Raw genomic sequence first — 6,899 nt, forward strand, 5'->3', positions numbered from 1 at the left:
AGAATTCTGTTAATTTTTAACTAAGAAATAGTTGTCAGAGGAATTCAATGGGAATCCCAAAACAAGCCAGGCTGTTGTCAATATTGTAGATTGTTCCCAAAACATTGAAGGCAAGTTTCCACTGCTGAAGACAACACCTATACAGTTTATTTAACATAGAGAAGTTGAGTGGGTGCCTACATAGTCTTTGGTATAGGAAGATACTCAGCATGCTACCAATAAAGAAACACTCATCAATCTGGCTACAAACACTTCAATCTACAATGCTTTTCTACCTGCATGATATGCTAGGACACTAGTGATACAAAACTTACAGGACTAACCAGTGAATATCTGATTTTTTTTTTATTAGACCCACTTCATGAGATGAAACACATAACTAACACAACTTCCATGACCAAGAACCAGAGATTACATATCACAAGAACCAAGGTGAAAAGCAGATTCCACTTCATAAAAAACAATAAAACAAACACAAACAAAAACCAAAATCCATGGTAGTAAAATACTTCTGATGACTTTCTGTAGCAAATGGGAAGAAATATAGACAGAGACCAACATTCAGATATTGGAAGACGAATCCCTAAATGGAATTCCATCAACTCTCTTTTCTTTGAGGCTCAGTAAACCATGATAAAGAAGGGGCAGAGTGTTGGAGCCAGAGCGATGGAGGGAGGACGCAAAGCAAATAAGACCCATTAAAGCACAACAATCACTGGGCATATGAACTAACAGACTTAGGCAACATGCACAGCGCCTGGACAGGTCTATACCAGGTGGGGTCTTAGAGCTGAAATGACAAGTGATCACATGTCTTCATATCTAACCAAGATGCTACGATCAGCAGATAACCACTCTCAAAAGATAATTTAGTTTTCCCCTCTCGAGTCTCACTGTGGAAACAAATTACTCTTCAGAGAGACCACTTACTGAAGCCAGCGAGAACCATAGTGGAAGGATAAGGACACCAACTCACCCACAAAACTTTCAACCCTAAACTTGTCCTGTCTAAAAGAAATGCAAGGTAGGAACAAAGACCTGAAGGAATGGCCAACCAATATCAGGCCCAACTTGAAAGCTTGAAAGCTAGCACATGAACAAGCACTAATCCCTGATGCATTTAAGCCCAGTTTTTTAAAACTAAATTATGCAAACAAACAATTCTCAATTTTTTGTGCCTGTGTTCTAAAAATATGAATAAGTTTGCCATCAATATGGTTACTGTATATAATGATTTGTGAATAAGTCTGGAATAATATGTACAAAATAATGCACTCTTGAAATTTTTTGATTCACAAACTTTAGTATCAGTACTCCTGTAAATGATAAATATCATTTAGTTATATTCATAGTACAAGAATGTCTAATATCCTGTAGATTGTACATATTAATCATACATTAGACAAAGGAATCTGAGAACTCTAAGAGCTATCAGAGCAACAGCTCAGCTGGCACCTGATGTTTGGGCTGTTATGCTGCTGTTAGATGTTAGTCATAGCCAAGGCTATTTTGGGATTTCAAATACATGAGATTCAGCTAAAAAATCTCAACATATTCTGTCTTCTATGATGAAAGTACTCCTCCAAAAATATGGAGAGAAGAATGCTTCTATATGACCTGTATTAAGAAACCAAGCCACTCCAAATAATGACAACATTGTAGGAATAGAATGAAATGTCTTTGGCTTAATTTGCCATTTTTGAAAGCTTGAAGAAATCCAACCCAGATCCAGTAAAGATAACTTGCCAGGGCATCAGTTCAAATAGAAAGTTTCAACGCATTGTAGTACCCTATTCACACTCTTAAAAGGCTTTTTGGATAACAGTGAACTGCAGGGAGTGAGCTTCCTCACAGTTGGCAAGCACGGGTCTGAAAGAGCTCATGCTGACTACATAGCAGCCCACTAGATTGCTGCTGCCAGTTTGGTCCAAGTTCTCCAGTCATTTAGCATTGATTTCCCTCTGAGCTCTGTCACACAGAAGCCAATCAGTAGTGATTGTAAAATTGTCTTAGCTCTAAACAGACACTGATCCTGAATAAGTTCAATGTCCACTAAGTCTTTTCACTTTGAGAAAGGTGGAAATGGGTCAAAAGAAAAGGCAAAGCTTTCTCAGCCCATTGGAGTAAACGGCTAATAAAACTCTGAAATATTTGTGATTAGTTGAATATTAGTTATTGTTCTCTTAATTTGTAGGCAATGAACCACTTAGGAGCCCTTTGAAAACATCAGGATAGACTATAAAATACAATCTTTCCTGCTTATATTGCTCATAGATTATGACTAGGATTGATGTTGTACTATGAATGAAAACTGGTAACAGGAGGGAGAGAGAGTGTTGAAAGAGGCTTCATTCTGAAAAAAAAAAAGAAAAGAAAAAAGAAAAAGAAAAAGAAAAAGAAATTGTTAAACTGTAAAACTCTCCTAAGAATGCAGAGTTTCAAATTTTAAAGGAAATTAAGAAATAATCACATTTGTAAAAACAGTTCTTTAGAGTTAGGTAAAATTCTCAGGTTCAGTGGTATTCTAAGTTCGGAATCATATCTATTTCAGAAGATATTGTACTAGATTAAGTTTTTATAATATATGAATTGCTGTCAATACGAGGATATATGCTATATATTGTAATGCCAAATCACTCTTAAGAAAATCTCTGAAACTTTTACTGTGCAATGTGCCTTATTGAAGTGGCATTTGATGCAGTGTTGCTGCTGGTGGGATTCTAGCCAAGTGCATTGCTCATCTCATTTTAGATTTTCTCCATGTGTAACTCTATCTCTGCCTTTCCTTCATTCCCTCGTTCCCTAGGTCTGGTTTCCCCCAAAGCTGTTCAGACCACAGCACCATCTCACAACTCAGTGGTAGAAACAATTTTTTATGCTTTTTAGAATTATATGAAATTCTTTTTACTTAATTTCATTTGTTTGGAAAAAAATAGATGTCTAGAATTCACATTTAATTTTTGCACGAATACTCTAAAAGGTGAGACTTATATCGATAATGGTTCTCTACACTTGTAATCCTGTCACTTGAGAATGAGATTTAGAGGATTTTTAGTCCACCAACAAGGCTGCTATGGGACGGGATCACATCCATATATTTCTAAATTTGTGTGATCCAAATGGAATAAGGACACAATTTCAATCACAAGAGAGAGTCAAGCAGATCTCTGAGTTCACGTCAAGCCTTATATGGAACAACTTTCAGGTAAAGGAAAGCTTAGGTGTAGGTATAGAGGTACACACCTTTAATCCCAGCACTCTGGAAACAGAGGCATGCAGATCTTTAAGTTCTAATCAGTCAGTTCAGCAAAGAGAATTGAGAAGAAGAACTGGAGAGAGAAGCAGTCCAGTTGAATGCAGGTCAGTTCAGTGCAGTTCAGGTGAAGTTCAGGTGATTTCTGGTCAGTCAGTTGGGAGGCAGTGCAGTGAGGGCAGCTAACTGTAGTTGACTTCATTCATGGAGTTCACACAGATCAGTGCAGGTCAGCAGAAGCCATTGAAGTCAGAGAACAGGAAGGAGCCAGAAGAATAGAATAAGTTGCCAGAGTCAGCTTGAGGCCAAGCAAATCAATTCAGTAAGAGGTTGAGAGAGAAGCCAGACTGAATCAGTCACCTTGGCGAAGAATTTGAGCCAGAACAGCTGAATTGAATCAGAGAGCCAGAGTTCAGAAAGAACTAGAAAGGGTGAGCTTATTGTTCTCCTCCTATTGATGCCAGACAATGCCATCTTCTACTACATATGCACCTGGGGACATGGGTCCTTCCATTTGTACAATGGTTGGTGGTTTAGTCCCTGGTAACTCTGGGAGGGGTTGGGGGGGTTGATATTGTTGTTCTTTCTGTGTGGTTGTGCCTCAGACCCTCTGGGTCCCTTTGTCTGTGTGAAAAGGGTCTCTGGGTGCAGATGGGCAAGGAGTTGGCGAGTGACGGACAGACCAACACTTGAGATTGTGTAGAATCTGAATGTATTTTGTCAGGTTGAGCATCAAACTTTTTATACCAAAGAATAACAAGAAATCAGGCAAAATACAATCCAAGTTACAGTGATGCAATACAAAAGGAATGTATACATCAAAATAAGGTGGGGACCAGGTTGCTGCCACTAAGAAGGGAGCCAGGTGTAAAACTAGTCTATTGTTAAGCCCACCACCAGAGTTTCTGCACTAGCAGACCTTTTCATGAATACTGCAATACCACAAGCCCCCTATTTCCTGGGTCTTCAGAAGAATTTACCAACTTACTTCTAATACGAAGCTTGCTATACCTAGCTATAAAGAAGATCTCTGTCTCAGTGGGATTCCCTAGCTCTATTATGGTATTCCCTTGTTTGGGTGCGATTTGCTACTGTCCTTAGGAAATACTTTGCAGACCAGGTCTGAGCTACTGGCTCCATCTTCTGTAATGTTTAATTAGTTACTGAATAGGTAACTTCCTTACTGCATTCCTGCTGGATTCCAAGCTCATTGACTTCTGGGACCTTGGAACACTGGTGAAGGCTCTGGTTATGTCAGAATTCAATCTTAAAAGGCACTTATAATAATATAATACTAAAAGAGAGCACGTGGATCCATACACCAGATTAACACGGGAATAGGGTATGAGTATATGGGTTAATGAGAACATCAAAGCTCCAGAAGGTGAGCTTCTGTGAAACTCTTTTCCTTGTGAATGTTTCCAGGCTTTTCAGCCTGTCAAGCATACTTGACTGGAGTGCGTAGCATGGTTGTAAACCCCTTCAGCTCCTTTAGTCCTTTTTCTAGCACTTCTATTTTTCTGCTCCCAGCTTGCACTGACTGCCTAGTTTTGAAGTTTATTCAAATGTGTAGTATGTGGTACTAAGTTGCGAGTTAATTTCATTCTAGTGAGTCTACCTTTCTATCACTAGTCTTTTAAATATTATTTTAAATAGTATGCATAAGCACAAACATTAAACATGACAAAACCCCAATCAGTAATGTGATATTACTTATACTTTACATAATATTATTGATAACTATTATTTACAGTGATGAAGTACTTTTCAACCAGTCTTGTTCATTTAGATTTTATTTAGCAAATGCTTACTTAATTATATTTTAGGGACCAATAGCCTGTTTTTTTTTTCTCTATTTTCACAGATGTTAAAGAGAAGGTTCTTATACTTTTCTTGTGATTTTTACTTCTGTTTATACATTCATATGTGGTATAACACCAAGGCCTGATCAGAGATCACAGAAATCAAGAAATATTTATATTAAGAGATCCAGTATAGATATACAGTTTTACACATTTCTTTCAGAGTTAACATGTTTGATTCTTTTGCATATACTTTGGTTATAAAGACGAAATAAATGAACTGGAAAAAGCAGGTAGAAATTAAAGCTGAGCAGGGACATTTGGAGAAAAAAAGACTATAAAAACACTCCGGTCTCTCTGCTTCCATACTCAGTCAATAAAATCCCTTTCAAGAAACTCAGTCTTCTTTCTCCAAGAGGGGACACACATGGAAAATCTGAAGGAGAAAATTAGCAAAGTACAAAAACAAACAAACAAGAAAAAAAAAGCAAAAAACAAACCACAAATGACAGAAAACAACACAAAAAAATAACAACAACAAAAACAACAAAGGCTTTGTGGGGTCATATGTTTACAAGGTAAATTTGCAAACCAAAAGAGTGCCTAGGAATGGTCACAGTGCCTGTAACATCCACTGAGCTTCAAAGAATTTATTTCCCTTTCCTTCATGTCTGTTTTACCAACATTGCTACACATTCATTGTTTGAGTTGTTCAAGATTAGAGTTGTGGACAGAAGTGTTCTATTACACCTCATTTATACAGCATGAACATAGTCCTTTAATAATTTGCCTAACCTACAAATATAGGAATGTGAAGTGAATGGAAATGATTTAATATTTTAATTATATTAGAAAAGGAAGTGTTTATTTTTACTTATACAGATTTTCATATTCTTGAGGCTAGCAATAATTTGTAGTTTATAAAGAGATATGTGTGTGTATATATATATATATATATATATATATATATATACACATATACTCATGTGTATACATGGCAATTTTACCAGCATAAATTGATATATAAATAAATAAGCTCTGATGACTGTCATAATCAAAGATGGTAGAATTTTCATAAGAAATGACTGACTAGTGATGATTGTAACTATTCATGTGCCATCACGCCTTTTATTTCAGTTTTCTCCATACATCATTTCCTCACTTCTGTTTCAGTGTTAATTTATCATAACTGATTGATACTGGCTACAGGAAAGTAACTATTAGAAACTGGGAATATTGACTTTTTTGAAGTGAAAGAGCACAGGAGAAATAAGTATTTGTCAATTAATGTGCTCATTTAAAAGAAATGACAAAGTTTGGATCCTTGAGATGAAGAAAAGCTTCAGATTAAATTGACACTATCAATTAATATATTTGTCTTATCTTTTTGGGAATAATAATATTCAAGAAGATAACCTTTGAAATTTTGTGAGGAATTATTTGATCAGAAAAATAAGAATTTACAGATAAAGAAAATTAAAATCTGAAAAGTAATAATATTTTAAACAATTTCAGTAATCTGTATTTTTTTAACCAAACACTTCTGAAACATCTCATGCCTAGATTTCATACTGCACACTGCATATTTGATATGTATGTGTAAACATAAAGGGCCTTATAGAATCTTATTTTGCTGATATGGAACAGATACAATGCATGAACATCAAATTGGGAAGGAACTTACAGCATATCATTCTATTCTCTTGCCACAACGTGTTAGGATGACATAATTACTATTTGACATTCTTTGCACATCACATAGTTTTACTTTTATGAATATATGAACTAAAGCTACTTGTTATTCTTGTAATAAATAATGAATGTCAGATGATTATCAAATATAC

The sequence above is a fragment of the Mus caroli genome, chromosome 15, assembly GCF_900094665.2.
Source record: "Mus caroli chromosome 15, CAROLI_EIJ_v1.1, whole genome shotgun sequence".
In the NCBI taxonomy this organism is placed as follows: domain Eukaryota; kingdom Metazoa; phylum Chordata; class Mammalia; order Rodentia; family Muridae; genus Mus; species Mus caroli.